Below are 20,660 nucleotides of genomic sequence, written 5' to 3'. Positions count from 1 at the left end.
GCTTTGCTGTTTTTTGGACATAGGGCATGTCACTTTCAGCGTTTTTGCTGCGTTTTTTCACCCATTGACTTGAATGGGTGATGAAAAAACGCTGCAAAAACGCTGAAAAAACGCATGTAGCATTATTTCTGCGTTTTTTGTGCAGAAAATCATGGCCAGCAGGAAGGGATCTCACAGCCAAGAGCTTAGGGGTGTGGTTAGGGAGGTGTGAAGAGCCATTGTGAGCCATTGTGAGGTGTGAAGAGCCATTGTGAGGTGTCCTGTTTGTGATCTATTGTGAGGGAGTTCCTGGTAGTGAGGTGTGAAGAGCCATTGTGAGGTGTGAAGAGCCATTGTGAGGTGTCCTGATTGTGATCTATTGTGAGGGAGTTCCTGGTAGTGAGGTGTGAAGAGCCATTGTGAGCCATTGTGAGGTGTGAAGAGCCATTGTGAGGTGTCCTGATTGTGATCTATTGTGAGGGAGTTCCTGGTAGTAAGGTGTGAAGAGCCATTGTGAGGTGTGAAGAGCCATTGTGAGGTGTCCTAGCAGCTGAAAATTGGCATAAAAAAAGCAGCAAAAATCTGCAGCAAAAATCTGCAGCAAAAAAGTCCTGTGTGAACGTACCCAAAAAACGCACCAAAAAACCGCACCTAAATTAGCATAAAAAAAAGCAGCAAAAAAAAGCAGCAAAAAAGTCCTGTGTGAACGTACCCTTAGTATGTAATAAGAAACCCGGCACTCAACTTAAGTGATCAAACGGTAATTTAATGTTGGTCAATGTAGTTATCAAAACGTTTAGGTCTTACATTAGACCTTCCTCAGTTACCAATTGCAGTGATTCTATTGTGTCAGATGGACCAATAGGTTCAGTGATAGATCACTAGATCAGAAGACTTTTCGTCCTGGGGTAAGGGATGGAGTGAATAGGGCCTGCATAATGAGAGAGTCATGTGCGGTGTGCCACTGTGGCATGTATGGACGCGGTGTCCACTGCTGGTCCTATACATAGGACCCCCTGATTTCCGGCTGGATGCGCTAGTTAAATGCCGCTGTCAGCGTTTGACAGCAGCATTTAACTAGTTAATAGCAGTAGGTGAATTGCGATTCCACCCGTCGCTATTGCGGGCACATGTCAGCTGTTCAAACAGCTGACGTGTTGCGGCTTTGATGCGGGCTCACCGCCGGAGCCTGCATCAAAGCAGGGGATCTGACCTAGGACGTACTATCCAGTCTGAGGTCAGAAAGGGGTTAAAGAGCACCTCAGTGTTTTCATTTTAAATTCAAAATAACATCACAGATCCCAAATCATAAAGTTTCGGTCACTGTCCAAGTATTTCTGGACCTAACTGTATAATGTACAATCTTGCTGCAATCTTCATGTCTTCTATTTTCAGACCATGTGCTCTAAGAGAAAGAATTTTTTTTGTGTGTGATTATTAGTGATGAGCAAACGTGGTCAGATAACGTCTTATCTGAGCATGCTCGAGTGTCATCAGAGTATCTGGGTCGTGCTCTTACATTATGTTCCAGTCCCTGTGGCTTCACGATTTGCGGCTGAGACTGCCTGTTTGTTACGGAATCCCCACGTGTTGAGGCTGTCTATTAGCCGCAAATCATGCAGCCACGGAGACTAGAACACAATATATCAGCACACCCAGATGCTCGGATAAGACATTATCTGAGAAAGTTCGCTCATCACTAGTGATCTTGCTGTTGGCCCTCGTCAGTGAGAAGCATGATTTCTGATTTGGCTACGTGAGAGGCTCTGGACTGGGGTCTAAGGGGTAAGGTTTCTCCTTGTGGAGAGTGACATACCAGCTCTGGCTTGTCAAGGTAAGGAAGCTTATTCGCTGTGCAATGCTCCTCTGGGAAATTAAATATGCAAATTGACTCTTCAGAGAAAAAGAGGACTTAAACTCTATAGCGCCACCTGTTGGAGGTAGCGATCCTACAAGTCACAATCAACCCTTTAACAAGTCTTACAATATGATTGTGACTTGTAGGATCGCTACTTCCAATAGGTTGCTGTATAGAGTTCAAGTCCTCTTTTTCTCAGAAGAGGCAATTTGCATATAAAATTTCCCAGAGGAGCATTGCACAGCGAATAAGCCTCCTTACCTTTATAAGCCAGAGCTGGTAAGTCTCTCTCCACAAGGAGAAACCTTACCTTTTACTTTCTCTCTACACTTATACACAGTCTTTATGATCACTCCAAGCCCCTGCCTTGTATATTCTCCTCCATATCTACAATGTGAACTGCTCTACCTGAAGACTTGGATGCTTTCGCTTTCATCCAGCTCATCAACCTCCTTTCACGACTTGCTACTTTCTCTAAAGGTACCTTCACACTCAGCAACTTTACAACGAGAACGACAACGATCCGTGACGTTGCAGCGTCCTGGTTAGCGATCTTGTTGTGTTTGACACGCAGCAGCGATCTGGATCCCGCTGTGATATCGCTGGTCAGAGCTAGAAGTCCAGAACTTTATTTGGTCGTCAGGTCGGCGTGTATCATCGTGTTTGACAGCAAAAGCAAAGATGTCAGCAATGTTTTATATGGAGCTAACGACCTGTGAGAACGATAAGTGAGTCACCGTTACGTCACAGGATCGCTCCTGCATCGTTCTGGAGCTGCTGTGTTTGACCTCTCTACAGCGACCTAAACAGCGACGCTGCAGCGATCGGCTCGTTGTCTATATCGCTGCAGCGTCGCCGAGTGTGACGGTACCTTAAGACGAGGCATTGTCCAGGCATTGAAGTCCATGAAATATATTCGTCTGAACCTTACCTCAGAAGGCCAATTTTCAGTTTATATAAAAGCCTCATGTGTATCTATGAGGCTGTTAGCTGGAGTCAAAAGTCCTGAGGTCAGCCGTACATTGACTATGAAGTACAGCTGAAAAGCGCTCCAGCCAGGTGTAATAGTATCAAAAAGGAAGTATTTATTCAGCCATAATACAGCGACGTTTCGACCACAGTCTGGTCTTTTTCAAGCATACATAACAGTGCAAAAGGCTGGCTTAAGTAGTGTGGATACCACACAGGGCACCAATCACCATCAAGTCACAGCCCACATTAAAATAATTACAAAAATCTACTATATAATTGTCTAAGGGTCACTTCCGTCTGTCTGTCTTTCTGTCACGGATATTCATTGGTCGCGGCCTCTGTCTGTCATGGAATCCAAGTCGCTGATTGGTCGTGGCAAAACGCCCACGACCATTGCCACGACCAATCAGCGACGGGCACAGTCTGGCGGCAAAATGGCCACTCTTTCCTCCCCGCAGTCAGTGCCCGCTCCATACTCCCCTCCAGTCAGCCCTCACACAGGGTTAATGCCAGCGTTACCGGAGCGCGGTGTAACGCACTCAGGTTACGCAGCTATTAACCCTGTGTGACCAAATTTGTACTATTGATGCTGCCATAATATGTTCTGTTCTGCCAACGGTTGGACCCCCATCGATCAACAACTATCACCTATCCAATGGATAGGCTTCTGTGAGGAGCCTTAAAAATGCAGTTCTGATATGACACAAATTTTTTAAGTGTGAAACTGATGCATTTCTGCATCAAATAAATCTGAAACAAAAAAATGCAATAATGAGTATTGGGAATATTTTGGTGCAAATACCTGCAGAAAACATACTGAAAAGAAGCAGCATTTATGCTACATAGACAATGGCCTTAGAGGTAGTGGACAACATTTAAAAGGGAATCTGTCACCAGGTTTTTGCCAACTAATCTGAGAGAAGCAAAATGGCGAGACAGAGACCCTAATTACAATGATGAAACACTTACTGGGCTGCTTGCTGCAGTTTTGATAAAATCCCTGTTTTACCTGCCAAGGATCTAACAGTACACTGACTATGGAGCCTTTTATAAAATCGCCCACTTCACCGATTGGCAGCTTCCTGGCATTGTACAGTGTACACAGAGCTGTCAACCAATGGTGGGGTTACAAAGAACGGGACAACTAGTACTCTAGTGGTAATCTGCTGATAAAACCATGACTTTAATGAAACTACAAACAGCCTAGTAAGTGACATTGCTGGAATCAGGATCCCGGCCTCTACATCATGCTACTATCAAATTAAATCACAAAAACTCGCTGGAGATTCCCTTTAAAGGGAACCTGTCACCCCCAAAATGGAAGATGCTGGAATGCTGTAGATAAGCCCCCGATGTATCCTAAAAGATGAGAAAAAGAGGTTAGATTATTCTCACCCAGGGGCGGTCCCGCTGCGGTCCGATCCGATGGGCGTTGCGGTCCGGGGCCTCCCATCTTCTTACGATCACGTCTTCTCTTCACCCTGCAGCTCCGGCGCAGGCGTATTTATCTTCCCTGTTGAGGGCAGAGCAAAGTACTGCAGTGCGCAGGTGCCGGACCTCTCTGACCTTTCCCGATGCCTGCGCACTGCAGTACTTTGCTCTGCCCTCAACAGGGCAGACAAAGTACGCCTGTGCCTGAGCCGCAGCGTGAAGACAAGAAGAAGACGTCATCCTATGAAGATAGGAGGCGCTGGACCGCGACGCCCATCGGACCGGACCGCAGCGGGACCGCCTTTGTGTGAGTATAATCTAACCTCTTTTTCTCATCTTTCAGGATACATCGGGGGGCTTATCTACAGCATTACAGAATGTTCTAGATAAGCCCCTGATGCTGGTAGGCTTAGCTCATCTTCGATTTTGGGGTGACAGGTTCCCTTTAACTCATGAGTAGAGTTGAACGAATTTGATCAGGTCCCTGCTTATTCGGAAAGCTATTGCGCTTGCCAAATAAGCTGCAGAGGGAACCCGGATACATGGAGCGCGCCGGCTGATCAGCTGTCCAATGCCGCAGCTGCATGTGTTGCGGCTGTATCACTGTCACAGCACAGGCATGGAGAGCCTGTGCTGTGATAGTGACAGAGATAGAGGAGTAGAGATAGATGATCCTGAACAGTAAAGTTCAGGGTCTGTAGCCAACACCTACTGTTTGGGCTCGGACTTCACCAGGAAGTCAGTTTTACAGTTCGGCACCCCCGGACTCCAGGTGTTTCTTGCGCTGTCATCTGCATGACAACGCGAGAAAAACTGGCAGCTCTGATCTGGAGTAAAATCATTACCGCTAGTCAGAGAGCTGCGGTTCCCATGCTGTCAAATGACAGAGTGAGCCCACAGCTATAACTGGAGATTTAAAGTTTGCCTCTGGTCACTGGCATCAGCTGATAGGACTACTACTCCCATCAGCCTAAGCCAGCTGCCGCTAATGAAAGCAAGAGCAGGGGCGGCTTATGGGAGTATTCATCAGCCGTCGTCTGCGCTCAAAATAAATAATTTAAATAAATATATAGATATCAAGAATAGAGGGGGGTAAATAAATAACAAAAAAAAAAAAAAACTTTTTTGCTCCCCTTTTTTCCAGAGCGAGTTGTACATTGGTTTTACCACACAGTGTACTGAAAAATGGGAAAAAAAATTCCAGTTAAATTGTATTTAAAAAAAAAAAAAAAAAAAAAAAAAAAAAAACTCCACAATTTTTTACCATGTTCACTAAGTGCTAAAACTGACCTACCATATGGTCCTCCAGCTAATTGCGAATTCGCAGATGCCAAACATAGGTTCTTTTTTTATTTAGGTGATGAAAAAAAATTCAAATTTTGACAAAAAAAATAAAAATGGCACCATTTTCTGAGACCTGTAGCTTCTCCATTTTTTGGGATCTGGGGATGGGTGGGGGCTTATTTTTTGGGTGCCGAGCTGACGTTTTTATTGATACCATTTTGGGGTAGATACGATATTTTTAATGCACTGTTGCTGCGACAAAAAAAAAAAAAAGAATTCTGGCGCTTTTATCGTTACGCCGCTGACCAAGCAGATTAATTATTTTTATAAATACATAGATCGGGAATTTTTTTTTTTTTACTGGCATCAATAGACTCCAAGGCGTGATCATCCGATCGCCTGTGCTACATTGACAAGGGCGTCAATGGGTGAAACTAATGACGCACTTCCGGCATGATCATGTTAAATTCCGCTGTCAGATGTTGACAGCAGCATTTAACATGGTAACAGCCATGGGAGGCAGGGCTGTGGAGTCGGTAAGCCACAGTTGCAACTCAGACTCCTGGATTTTATCAGACTCCGACTCCTTCATAAATGGCCAATTCGTAACAATAAATTTACTGTTGTAAAATATTAACATCGTGCTTATTCAGTTTCTCACCATCATATAAGTAATCAGACCACTTAGAGCAAAAACTATATTTATTAGAATACAATTAGAATATAGCAAATAACTTAATAAACTTTTCTAAACTCTTGTAAGTAAATATGCAATAAACACTTATGCAGTTCATAAGAAGAAATCTATAAATTTGTCCTCAGAAAAAGTATTGCCTCTGTCAGATCCTCCTTCATGGATGCCCTCAAATCTGATCTAATTATTTTGAGAGCAGAGAACAACCTCTCTACACTAACTTGGGTTGGTGGCAAAGCAGTAACCACTCGGGCAACATCTCTGACAATGTCAGGATACAGAGGAATCGCTTGTTGCACTGTTATTTTTGATGAACGGTCAAATTTCTCAATTTCTTTTAGTGCACATAAAAAATTCTGCTGAAATGTACTGGCTGTGTTCTTTGATGGGGATGACTCTTCTTCTATGCGGGAACGCTTTGCATGGTCCTTGTGATCCAAATATTTTTCTAAATTAAATTCTTCATCAGTTGATGAGGGTGAAGATGTGGCAGGACGACCAAATTCTTCTTGCTCCTCCTGACTGTTCTGCATCCCTTTCATCCTTACTGCTATTTCAAACAGAGCTTCTTTTCCTTTAGTTAGCTGTTGATCATCTAGAAGAATCCGATGAATTGGGTCTACATAAACAGCTGCCAAAAGAATGTTGTTTTGTAATAGTAGCTCTCCTCTCCCTTTCATTGATGTAGCAATGCCACTTGCAATTAACCCTCCTCCTTGGGACAGGCGAAACCTCAGGTTCTTCCACTCCTTTAAGAAAATACCTGGAGTTAAGTCCTCTGCTTGTAATTTTTTAGTCACTGTAAATGGGTGCTTTAGCAATTTTTCCAGCTCAGTCACCTGATTCCACTGACTTTCATTTAGCGTCAGTTGAGGGTTAGCCATGTCTACAAGAAAGGTTTTCAGTTCAACCAAGCGCTGAATCATTAAGTAAGTACTGCCCCACCGTGTGGCTTGATCAATAATTGCCCCTTCTCCAGCACATCTCTTCAAAATTGAGTCAACTTTAGGGGTTCTGGCAACAGTAGCCAATTTTCTCACCTTGCCTATCAGTGCAGCAGCATGTCCTTTTTGCAGACTGTCTTATAGCCAGCTGTAGCGTATAAACAACACAGCGCATGTGATGAATGAAAGAACGTATTGACACAGTTTCAACAAGATCATCTAAACTATCATGTTGCTGTTCATCTGAAGCAACTTCAGCTTGCTCCTCAGTTACAATACTGTGTTCCTCTATTTCAAACATTTCTGTGTCTGTGGACCCAGAATGTTCTTCTAGCTGCTGGTCACCATCATTACTCTAATTCATTAGCTTAATAGTACTTATCATATTTGAAGCATTGTCAGTTACGACAGAAAGAACTTGCTCTTTTTTTAAGTTCATAGTCTTGCAGAACCTTTTCCACCAAGACCTGGAGAAACTCACTGGTGTGATGAGCTTTGGTGTCTTTTACTGCCAATGTCTTGGTAACTATTTCATTTTTGTCACAAACAAATCGGACATTGATGGCAAAATAGTTCACTCTGTGACGTGTGCAGGCATCAATTTTAAGAAACAAAGCGTCCCTTGAGAGTTTTTTTTTTTTTTTTTTAAGTTCTTCCTTTTGTTTAAAAGCTTCTTCGATTACTAATTTTCTAATACTCTCTCTCTCTCCAGAGAAACACCAAGCTTGCGGGCCATTTCCCCATTCAGACACATAAAAGCTGGTCGTGAAAATAATGAAATAGGCACACTGTCCTTAAAAAACAGATCATAGAGCTTGTTGTAAAGTGTATCTACTGTCATTGTCACAGTAACTGTCACTGACAAAATATCTTGCAACTGATGGATGCAAAGTTCTCTGCTCCTTTGTTTGGCTGGAAGAGCTCAGCACTGGTTCATTGGTCTGGAGACAGTCTTTCTCATCCACTGCTTTCAGTACTTCTGGATGAAAGCGCTGTAAATGTCTCTTTAGATTAGAAGGTCTGGTAGGAGCATTTTTATCTTTGCCTGAATATGCACTGATCTTGGCTTCACAGCATTTGTTTTCGTCTGGATCATTTGTCATACACTGACAGACAATGTTTTCTATCTTGAGTGATGGTGAAATGTTCAAATACAGCTGATTTAATGTGACGCTTCTTTGACATTCTCAGTTTTTTTAATTCTGAATTCACAATCCAAATGACAATTGTTTTTCCTAAAAACAATTGTACAAAATTATTACCAGGTCGTACAACTGATATAGTGGTCAGTAATACAGATATTCCTCATGTACTCACAGTTAACTGATGCAAAGTTTGTTGAAAGGATAATACTTCTTACAGTCTTCCTCTTCTGAGTAGCAGCTGTGAGATGCTTGGAAGACGCACACCTAGTAAACATCTAGTCTAGAGGAGGAGCTTTACTACTAAGAATTTGCAACACATTTTCACTTTCAGTTTCATACATTGTAAGTAGGGGGTTGGGGCAGCATGATGTTAACCAAGTATAAGATTAGATAAGGGCAGTGGAGAACAGTGACACACAAGAAGTAAGAAATGTCTCTATCTCCAGCAGAACTGCTTATCACTGTTGTTCATAGTTTGATAGAACATATATATTTGAGTAACATTTATAAAATTCATATGAAAGTTTAATTATGAAATAAAAAAAAATAAATAAAAAAAAATATATTAATAAGTCGGAGTCGGTACATTTCTACCGACTCCGACCAAAACTAACTCCGACTCCACAGCCCTGATGGGAGGATCGTGATTCCACCCGCGGCACTTAGGCGTAAAATGTCATGTGCTGGAAAAGTTGGGGGCTCATCACCGGAGCCCGCATCAAACAGGGGGAGGTGGCCTATGATGTAGCTATACGTCATGGGTTGTAAAGGGGTTAAGTGTTATTACTAGTGATGAGCGAATATACTCGTTACTCGAGATTTCCCAGGCACGCTCGGGTGTCCTCCGAGTATTGTTTAGTGCTCGGAGATTTAGTTTTTCTTGCCGCAGCTGAATGATTTACATCTGTTAGCCAGCATAAGAACATGTGGGGATTCCCTAGCAACCAGGCAACCCCCACATGTACTTATGCTGGCTAACAGATGTAAATCATTCAGCTGCGGAAAGAAAAACTAAATCTCCGAGAACTAAACAATACTCGGAGGACACCAGAGCATGCTCGAGAAATCTCGAGTAACGAGTATATTCGCTCATCACTAGTTACAGAAATAATTTTCATACCAAAACTACTGATATCCTTTTAACAACTTTTCAAAATAAACGGTCCTTTTGCACATACATGAGAAAAAATCACTTCTAGCAATTATAGGACTCGTATCCTGCATTTTCACCAGTTCTATCATCTGTAGGCTACACTTTTTAATTTGCAACGTACTCTGAAAGACTAGCTGAAATGATCTCTCACATACACAGAAAGATGGATTCCTGCTTTTCATTACGTAGCACCTAGGCAGAAGCCGCAATAGCATGGAGGAAATAATACAGCAGTACGGAGATGTAACTTAAGGTCTGGGGTTGGGCAAGACTTGTTTGAATGTTCAGCACGATCTGGGTTTCACTCTGCCTGTTCTCTTACTCTGTTCAGTGAGCCTCCTCCTTAGATAATAAAGGCTGTTTAACTAACACCTCAGTGCGTTGGTAGCCCTGGAGATGTTTTTCTATAGTGAATGATAAGTTCAGGGAGTAAAGGTACCTTCACACGATTTCGTTAACGATATCGTTGCAACGTCACGCTTTTTTGTGACGTAGCAACGATCCCGCTAACGATCTCGTTATATGTGACAGCGACCAACGATCAGGCCCCTGCTGGGAGATCGTTGGTCGTAGGGAATGATCAGGACCTTTATTTGGTCGCTGATCACCCGCTGTCATCGCAGGATCGGCGTGTGTGACGCCGATCCAGCGATGCGTTCACTTGTAACCAGGGTAAACATTGGGTTACTAAGTGCAGGGCCGCGCTTAGTAACCCGATATTTACCCTGGTTACCATTGTAAAAGTTAAAAAACAAACAAACAAAAAAAAACCAAAAAAAAAACAGTACATACATTCCGATGTCTGTCACGTCCCCCGCCGTCAGCTTCCCGCACTGACTGTCAGTGCCGGCCGTAAAGAAGAGCACAGCGGTGACATGAAGTTACAAATAAGTATTTGATCCCTCTGGCAAATTAGACTTAATACTTGGTGGCAAAACCCTTGTTGGCAAGCACAGCAGTTAGATGTTTTTTGTAGTTGACAATGAGGTTTGCACACGTCAGGGGGAGTTTTGGTCCACTCCTCTCTGCATTTTATCTCTAAATCTTTAAGACTTTGAGGCTGTTGCTTCGCAACTCGGAACTTCAGCTCCCTCCATAATTATTCTATGGGATTAAGGTCTGGAGACTGGCCAGGCCACTCCATGATCTTAATATGCTTCTTTTTGAGCCACTCCTTTGTTGCCTTGGCTGTATGTTTTGGGTCATTGTCTTGCTGGAAGACCCAGCCACGACCCATTTTTAATGTCCTGGAGGAGGAAAGGAGGTTGTCACTCAGGATTTTACGGTACATCCCTCCATCCATTCTCCCATTGATGCGGTGAAGTAGTCCTGTGCCCTTAGCAGAGAAACACCCCCAAAACAATGTTTCCACCTCCATGCTTGACAGTGGGGACGGTGTTCTTTCGGTCATAAGCAGCATTTCTCTTTCTCCAAAGACCTCAATTTTTGTCTCATCTGACCACAGCACCTTCTCCCAATCTTTCACAGAATCATCCAGGTGTTAACTGGCAAACTTCAGATGGACCTGCACATGTGCCTTCTTGAGCAGGGGGACCTTGCGGGCACTGGAGGATTTTACACATTTACGACGTAATGTGTTACCAATGGTTTTCTTGGTGACTGTGGTCCCAGCTGCCTTGAGATCATTAACAGGTCTTCCGCCTCCCCCCCCCCCCCCCCGTGTAGTTTTAGGCTGATCTCTCACCTTCCTCATGATCAAGGATACCCCACGAGGCGAGATTTTACATGGTGCTCCAGATCGATTGACAGTCATTTTGTATTTCTCCCATTTTCTTACTATTGCACCAACAGTTGTCTCCTTCAAACCCAGCATCTTACTTAAGGTTTTGTACCCCATTCCAGCTTTGTGCAGGTCTATGATCTTGTCCCTGACATTCTTTTAAAGCTCTTTGGTCTTGCCCATGTTGTGGAGGTTAGAGTGACTGATTAATTGAGTCTGTGGACAGGAATCTTTTATAAAGGTGACTATGTAAGACAGCTGTCTTTAATGCAGGTAACGAGTTGATTAGGAGCATCTAACTGGTCTGTAGGAGCCAGAACTCTTAATGGTTGGTAGGGGATCAAATATTTATTTTTCACTGCAAAATGCAAATAAATGTATATAATTTATGCAATGTGATTTTCTGGATTTTATTTTTGATATTACATCTCTCAATGTTAAAATTAACCTACCCTCAAAATTATAGACTGTTCATGTCTTTGATCTGATTTTATAAGTTTGCCCACTGAAATACTTATTTCCCCACTATACATTACAAAAGTTTCTTATATCCACCTGTACTATTGATTTAGCAAACATAAAAGTATAGTTCCCATTTAATAGAAGTATTTTATGTACATTTTAATACCTTCATGTGTCCCCCTTGGTGCTGCTAGTCTGTGCTTTTTGAGGAGCCAGCTCTGGATTTAGTCTGTTAGTCCTCTAGCAGTTGACAATGTGGGTCACTTCTTACACCCCTAGCAGAAGCAGCCTTGTCACTTATTCTGCTATGCTGCTGCAGGAGCTATGCTACTGCCCTGAAAAACATGGCAGTAAACCAAATTCCATAGTCTGTTCTGCAGTGACCAGAGAATCAGTTCACAGAGGTCTGCCTATGGGTGAATGACCATGGGGTGAATCAGCATTCAGCTCATTAGACAGTGCACATTGCTATACACTCAACACTAGGTGGCACACCATACAATGAAGTAATTGAATAATTATTACACTCTACTACTTGTAAAATGGCAAACAACTGTTAATTTTTTATGATCGATAATAAATCTATATAATAAATGATATATTCAATAATGGGTCTATCCATTTAGGTACTGTGATAGAACAATCTACTTGTAAATTGTTACAGGCAAGTTGTTTTCAGTAATATAGTTTTTTTTTTTTTTTTTAAAGGGTTGAAGGAAGACTAAGTCCATCTAGTGCAACCCATAGCCTAACCTAACATTTCTTTATTTAACTTAAATACTTAGCCGGCAGCAGAGCGGTATTACAATACCCAGCAAGCAGGAGACTAGTGCCACCCTGCTAGTGAGGTCACTAGTCTCCTGCACTAGTATCCTCCCATTTTAACTTTAGGGCACCTAAATCCACCATTCCCTTCCAATCAGTACACAATAAGCAAATCCTTTGATTATTGGGTTCCACACTGCTGAAATTGCTCCATATCATTTCCCCCTCATACGCACATCTGGGCCAAAGATACATTTGTACAGAGTGACAATGCCAATACAGTCATGGGGAACATTACAAGATGCCAAATGTTGCTCTAGAAAAATATTAACATTTAAGAGTCCTCTGTGGTCGATACCTTTTAGTAGCCAAATGAAAAAGTGGTAACAAATTGCAAGCTTTCCAGACTACTCAAGTCTCTTCATCACTCATAGAATAGCACAAAATCTGAAAGGTTACATATTTATACACAACAGGGCACAAGATAATGCATGCCCTAGTCTATTTAACACTTTAGAGCAAAACCATGTACATGTAGGTCAGTGCTGGGAGACACTATGTGAAGGATGCTCAGTAGTTGAGCTCTATCCACATATGGTAGGTATTACATAGCCAGAATCTGTTTAACAGCAGCAACCTCAGCTATGCACCACCGATTTCTGCTGTTAACCATTTAGATGCTGCTGTCAAACTGGCATTTAAAAATGGAGCGGAGGCACTGACTAGCTTCGTATGAGAAGGCGATTTTCCGGTTATGAAAATTGGCTGTGGACGCAAGATGTTCAACTAAGCATGCCACAGATGCAAGTCAGCACTAATAACCCCAATGTTGCCTAAATAACTCAAGACGACACACAACCCCAAAGTTAAAAAGAAAACATGTCTGTATAATTTTGTAATGTAATGTAAAGACATGGATGTAGTGGTGCTGTAATACAGATTAAATTGATACCATTGGGGAAGAAATCCACTTTTCTTGTTCTTTAATCACCATTTGAAGTTTTCTGCTAATCTGATTTCCGTGCACAGGGGCCGGACTGTACACTGCGTATTTTCCTCCCTCTCTCTGATTGCCCGGCCCCTCTGCCCGCCTCTGGCCTGTGAATGACACGTCTCTGCTGAGATTCCAAACAGTGGAGGCAGATCATTAATAGACTGGAGGCAGGCAGAGTAGCTGTGGCATCTCGGACAGGGAGAAGAAAACCTGTGCACAGTCCAGCCCCTGTTCATCGAAATCTAATGATCAGAAAAGTTCAAATGGTGATTAACCCCTCTGTGACCTTAGACCTACTATCCCGTCGAGGTGACCTGGGCCTATCTGACCCTCGACGGGATAGTACGTCATAGCCGATCGGCCGCGCTCACGGGGGGAGCGCGGCCGATCGCGGCCGGGTGTCAGCTGACTATCGCAGCTGACATCCGGCACTATGTGCCAGGAGCGGTCACGGACCTCCCCCGGCACATTAACCCCCGGCACACCGCGATCAAACATGATCGCGATGTGCCGGCGGTGCAGGGAAGCATCGCGCAGGGAGGGGGCTCCCTGCGGGCTTCCCTGAGCCCCCCGCAGCAACGCGATGTGATCGCGTTGCTGCGAGGGTCTTACCTCCCTCCCTGCCTGCTCCAGACCCGGATCCAAGATGGCCGCGGATCCGGGTCCTGCAGGGAGGGAGGTGGCTTCACAGAAGCCTGCTCAGAGCAGGCACTGTGAAGCAGGCTGCACTTCTCGCAGATCGGTGATCTGTCAGAGTGCTATGCAAACTGGCAGATCACCGATCTGTATTGTCCCCCCCTGGGGCAAAATAAAAAAGTAAAAAAAAAAATTTCCAAATGTGTAAAAAAAAAAAAAAAAAAAAAAATATTCCAAAATAATGAAAAAAAAAATATATATTATTCCCATAAATACATTTCTTTACCTAAATAAAAAAAACCAAACAATAAAAGTACACATATTTAGTATCGCCGCGTCCGTAACGACCCGACCTATAAAACTGGCCCACTAGTTAACCCCTTCAGTAAACACCGTAAGAAAAAAAAAAAAAAGAGGCAAAAAACAACGCTTTATTATCATACCGCCGAACAAAAAGTGGAATAACACGCGATCAAAAAGACAGATATAAATAACCATGGTACCGCTGAAAACGTCATCTTGTCCCGCAAATAACGAGCCACCATACAGCATCATCAGCAAAAAATTAAAAAAGTTATAGTCCTGAGAATAAAGCGATGCAAAAATAATTATTTTTTCCATAAAATAGTTTTTATCGTATAAAAGCGCCAAAACATAAAAAAATAATATAAATGAGATATCGCTGTAATCGTACTGACCCGAAGAATAAAACTGCTTTATCAATTTTACCAAACGCGGAACAGTATAAACGCCTCTCCCAAAAGAAATTCATGAATAGCTGGTTTTTGGTCATTCTGCCTCACAAAAATCAGAATAAAAAGCGATCAAAAAATGTGACGTGCCCAAAAATGTTACCAATAAAAATGTCAACTCGTCCCGCAAAAAACAAGACCTCACATGACTCTGTGGACCAAAATATGGAAAATTTATAGCTCTCAAAATGTGGTAACGCAAAAAATATTTTTTGCAATAAAAAGCGTCTTTCAGTGTGTGACAGCTGCCAATCATAAAAATCCGCTAAAAAACCCGCTATAAAAGTAAATCAAACCCCCCTTCATCACCCCCTTAGTTAGGGAAAAATAAAAAAAATGTATTTATTTCCATTTTCCCATTAGGGCTAGGGTTAGGGCTAGGGTTGGGGCTAGGGTTAAGGCTACAGTTAGGGTTGGGGCTAAAGTTAGGGTTAGGGTTGGGGCTAAAGTTACGGTTAGGGTTTAGATTACATTTACGGTTGGGAATAGGGTTGGGATTAGGGTTGGGGTGTGTCAGGGTTAGAGGTGTGGTTAGGGTTACTGTTGGGATTAGGGTTAGGGGTGTGTTTGGATTAGGGTTTCAGTTATAATTGGGGGTTTCCACTGTTTCGGCACATCAGGGGCTCTCCAAACGCGACATGGCGTCCGATCTCAATTCCAGCCAATTCTGCGTTGAAAAAGTAAAACAGTGCTCCTTCCCTTCCGAGCTCTCCCGTGTGCCCAAACAGGGGTTTACCCCAACATATGGGGTATCAGCGTACTCAGGACAAATAGGACAACAACCTTTGGGGTCCAATTTCTCCTGTTACCCCTGGGAAAATACAAAACTGGGGGCTAAAAAATAATTTTTGTGGGAAAAAAAAAGGTTTTTTATTTTCACGGCTCTGCGTTATAAACTGTAGTGAAACACTTGGGGGTTCAAAGTTCTTACAACACATCTAGATAAGTTCCTTGGGGGGTCTAGTTTCCAAAATGGGGTCACTTGTGCGGGGCTTCTACTGTTTAGGTACATTAGGGGCTCTGCAAACACAATGTGACGCCTGCAGACCATTCCATCTAAGTCTGCATTCCAAATGGCGCTCCTTCACTTCCGAGCCCTTCCATGCGTCCAAACGGTGGTTTCCCCCCACATATGGGGTATCAGCGCACTCAGGACAAATTGGACAACAACTTTTGTGGTCCAATTTCTCCTGTTACCATCGGGAAAATACAAAACTGGGGGCTGAAAAATAATTTTTGTGGGAAAAAATTTTTGTTTTATTTTTACGGCTCTGCATTATTAACTTCTGTGAAGCCCTTGGTGGGTCAAAGCGCTCAAAACACATCTAGATAAGTTCCTTAGGGGGTCTACTTTCCAAAATGGTGTCACTTGTGGGGGGTTTCAATGTTTAGGCACATCAGTGGCTCTCCAAACGCAACATGGCGTCCCATCTCAATTCCTGTCAATTTTGCATTGAAAAGTCAAACGGTGCTACTTCCCTTCCGAGCTCTCCCATGCGCCCAAACAGTGGTTTATCGCCACATATGGGGTATCAGCATACTCAGGACAAATTGTACAACAACTTTTGGGGTCCAATTTCTTCTCTTACCCTTGGGAAAATAAAAAATTGGGGGGCGAAAAATAATTTTTGTGAAAAAATATGATTTTTTATTTTTACGGTTCTGCATTATAAACTTCTGTGAAGTACTTGGTGGGTCAAAGTGCTCACCACACCTCTAGATAAGTTCCTTAGGGGGTCTACTTTCCAAAATGGTGTCACTTGTGGGGGGTTTCAATGTTTAGGCACATCAGGGGCTCCCCAAACGCAACATGGCGTCCCATCTCAATTCCAGTCAATTTTGCATTGAAAAGTCAAATGGCGCTCCTTCGCTTCCGAGCTCTGTCATGCGCCCAAACAGTGGTTTACCCCCACATATGGGGTATCGGCGTACTCAGGACAAATTGTACAACAACTTTTGTGGTCCATTTTCTCCTGTTACCCTTGGTAAAATAAAACAAATTGGAGCTGAAGTAAATTTTTTGTGAAAAAAAGTTAAATGTTCATTTTTATTTAAACATTCCAAAAATTCCTGTGAAGCACCAGAAGGGTTAATAAACTTCTTGAATATGGTTTTGAGCACCTTGAGGGGTGCAGTTTTTAGAATGGTGTCACATATGGGTATTTTCTATCATATAGACCCCTCAAAATGACTTCAAATGAGATGTGGTCCCTAAAAAAAAATGGTGTTGTAAAAATGAGAAATTGCTGGTCAACTTTTAACCCTTATAACTCCCTAACAAAAAAAAATTTTGGTTCCAAAATTGTGCTGATGTAAAGTAGACATGTGGGAAATGTTACGTATTAAGTATTTTGTGTGACATATCTCTGTGATTTAAGGGCATAAAAATTCAAAGTTGGAAAATTGCAAAATTTTCTACATTTTCGCCAAATTTCCATTTTTTTTGCAAATAAACGCAGGTAATATCAAAGAAATTTTACCACTATCATGAAGTACAATATGTCACGAGAAAATAATGTCAGAATCGCCAAGATCCGTTGAAGCGTTCCAGAGTTATAACCTCATAAAGGGACAGTGGTCAGAATTGTAAAAATTGGCCCGGTCATTAACGTGCAAACCACCCTTGGGGGTGAAGGGGTTAAAGGGAACCTGTCACCCCCCTCAGGCGTTTGTAACTAAAAGAGCCACCTTGTGCAGCACAAACAATGCATTCTGACAAGGTGGCTCTTTTAGTTATGATGCCTACACACGCTGAAATCATCACTTATAAAAAATGCCCCCTCTTACCCTGAATCCGCCAGGGAGGCGGGTCTTGCCTTCCTAATCAGACGCAGCACAGCCGTCACTCCGGGCCTGTGCGCGCCGGGTGCCGCCGCCTCTAGCTGCATTGTCGTCCCCGGCTTCTGCGCATTAAAGGGAACCTGTCACCTGAATTTGGCGGGACCGGTTTTGGGTCATATGGGCGGGGTTTTCGGGTGTTTGATTCACTCTTTCCTTACTCGCTGGCTGCATGCTGGCCGCAATATTGGATTGAAGTTTATTTTCTGTCCTCCGGAGTACACGACTGCGCAAGGCAATATTGCTTTGCGCTGGCGTATACTACGGAGGACACAGCATGAACTTCAATCCAATATTGCGGCAAGAATGCAGCCAGTGGGTAAGGAAAGGGTGAATTAAACACCCGAAAACCCCGCCCATATGACCCAAAACCGGTCCCGCCAAATTCAGGTGACAGGTTCCCTTTAAGTTTTTTTTTTTCGGGCGTGCGCAGTTGCGCTGCCCTTTGTACTTACAGCACAGGCGCCGGGGACGATAATGAAGCAAGAGGAGGCGGCGCCCACAGGCCCGGAGTGACTGCTGTGCTGCGTCTGATTAGAAAGGAAAAAGAAAGACCCACCTCCCTGGCGATTTCAGGGTAAGAGGGGGCATTTTTTATAAGTGATTATTTCAGCATGTGCAGGCATCATAACTAAAAGAGCCACCTTGTCAGAATGAAGCATTTGTGCTGCACAAGGTGGCGCTTTTAGTTACAAATGCCTGAGGGGGGTGACAGGTTCCCTTTAAAAAAAATAACGCGGATTTCTTGACCCAAGGTATCAAGGTAATCTATATTACAGCGCCATTACAGTCATGTCTTTACATAACAAAATCATGATGACAGGTTCTCTTTCAATGTGACTATACACTTCTGATATGTTTTCACCATCCCTAATTTTCTCTATTATGCTGCCACTGCAACTGTCTGTCATCAGTGCTCAGTTCTCTTTTTCAAAAAAATGGTTTAAAAAAAAAAAAAAACACAATAGGAACGAGCGATGTAGAATTTCTGAATCACGCCTCCTATTACTGTTTACGTGGTCATCTGTGTTCGTTCATTGCAGAGCTTTAGCTAGAGGAGGCATGGTTCAGACTTTCCACAAAGTTCATCATGCGACTCCAGCATCCATATGGAGAAAATGTTAACTGGTCACGGATGAGAGACAGACCGAGCAAGAATAATGAAGGGTAATAGGATTGGTGATTAGAAGTGTATAGTCAAATGTAATATCTGCAGAGGAGGGTCAGGCTGCAAAAGTTATCTGAGATGTAAAAAAGAAAGTGGTGCTTTCTTTTGGTTTGATTTTTTATTGGCCATGCATTAAAGGGAACCTGTCACCCCCAAAATCAAAGGTGAGCTAAGCCCACCGGCATCAGGGCCTTATCTACAGCATTCTGTAATGCTGTAGATAAGCCCCCCGATGTAACCTAAAAGATGAAAAAAAGAGGTTATATTACACTAACCTGGGCGGGCGGTCCGGTCCGGCGCCTCCCATCTTCATAGGATGACGTCCTCTTCTGGTCTTCACGCTGTGGCTCCGGCGCAGGCGTGCTTTTTCTGCCCTGTTGAGGGCAGAGCCAAGTACTGCAGTGCGCAGGCGCTGGAAAGGTCAGAGAGGCCCAGCACCTGCAGTACTTTACTCTCCCCTCAACAGGGCAGAAAAAGCACGCCTGCGCCGGAGCCACAGCGTGAAGACCAGAAGAGGATGTCATCTGATGAAGATGGGAGGCCCCGGACCGGACCGCGACTCCCATCGGACCGGACAGGGACCGCCCCTGGGTGAGTATAATTTAACCTCTTTTTCTCATCTTTTAGAATACATCGGGGGCTTATATACAGCATTACAGAATGCTGTAGATAAGACCCTGATGCTGGTGGGCTTACCTCAACCTCGATTTTGGGGATGAGAGGTTCCCTTTAAATACCGTTCATAGTAGATAGAAAACAAAAATGTACGCCCCAAACGCAATTTTCCAAGTGCTCTAGGTAACTGGCTCCTGCAGTTCGCCAAGCCCTGACATACAATAAGAAGTTACGCTGGATTTCAACAGGAAACAAAAAAGCAATTTGTTTTCAAAAGGGAGTGATTACAAGAAAAAGATTGCTAATAATAAATGCAAGGAAGGAAGGAACATTGAGAAAATGCTCTTCATTCATAATGGACAGTTTAAGGGTACGTTCACACAGGACTTTTTTGCTGCTTTTTTTATGCTAATTTTCAGCTGCTTTTTACAGTACCAGTAAAGCCTATGAGATTTCAGAAATTTCATGCACACGTTGGTTTTTTGTTTGATCAGTTTTTTCTGCTTTGCTGCTTTTTTTGGACATAGGGCATGTCACTTCTTTCAGCGTTTTTGCTGCGTTTTTGCAGCGTTTTTTCATCCATTGACTTGAATGGGTGATGAAAAAAACGCTGAAAAAACGCTGAAAAAACGCATGTAGCATTATTTGCTGCATTTTTTGTGCAGAAAATCATGGCCAGCAGGAAGGGATCTCACAGCCAAGAGCTTAGGGGTGTGGTTAGTGAGGTGTGAAGAGCCATTGTGAGCCATTGTGAGGTGTGAAGAGCCATTGTGAGGTGTCCTGTTTGTGATCTATTGTGAGGGAGTTCCTGGTAGTGAGGTGTGAAGAGCCATTGTGAGGTGTGAAGAGCCATTGTGAGGTGTCCTGATTGTGATCTATTGTGAGGGAGTTCCTGGTAGTGAGGTGTGAAGAGCCATTGTGAGCCATTGTGAGGTGTGAAGAGACATTGTGAGGTGTCCTGTTTGTGATCTATTGTGACTTGGTTCCTGGTAGTGAGGTGTGAAGAGCCATTGTGAGGTGTGAAGAGACATTGTGAGGTGTCCTGATTGTGATCTATTGTGAGGGAGTTCCTGGTAGTAAGGTGTGAAGAGCCATTGTGAGGTGTCCTAGCAGCTGAAAATTGGCATAAAAAAGCAGCAAAAATCTGCAGCAAAAATCTGTAGCAAAAAAGTCCTGCGTGAACGTACCCAAAAAACGCACCAAAAACGCACCAAAAAAACGCACCTAAA

At 43.2% G+C, this 20,660-nt stretch overlaps 1 protein-coding gene and 1 long non-coding RNA gene across 7 annotated transcripts in view; one reads left to right on the top strand and one right to left on the bottom strand.

Annotated features, from left to right (window-relative positions):
• DTX2 (deltex E3 ubiquitin ligase 2) overlaps positions 1-20,660 on the bottom strand; it is a 155,475-nt gene that overhangs the window by 31,507 nt on the left and 103,308 nt on the right. The window lies entirely within an intron of this gene.
• On the top strand, positions 146-20,458 carry LOC143816205 (uncharacterized). Its single transcript, XR_013223898.1, has 3 exons — positions 146-497; positions 20,207-20,334; positions 20,429-20,458. It is a non-coding gene; the product is annotated as an uncharacterized LOC143816205 (long non-coding RNA).

The sequence above is a fragment of the Ranitomeya variabilis genome, chromosome 3, assembly GCF_051348905.1.
Source record: "Ranitomeya variabilis isolate aRanVar5 chromosome 3, aRanVar5.hap1, whole genome shotgun sequence".
NCBI classification, from domain to species: Eukaryota; Metazoa; Chordata; class Amphibia; order Anura; family Dendrobatidae; genus Ranitomeya; species Ranitomeya variabilis.
This window is presented reverse-complemented; position numbering and strand designations above follow the sequence as displayed.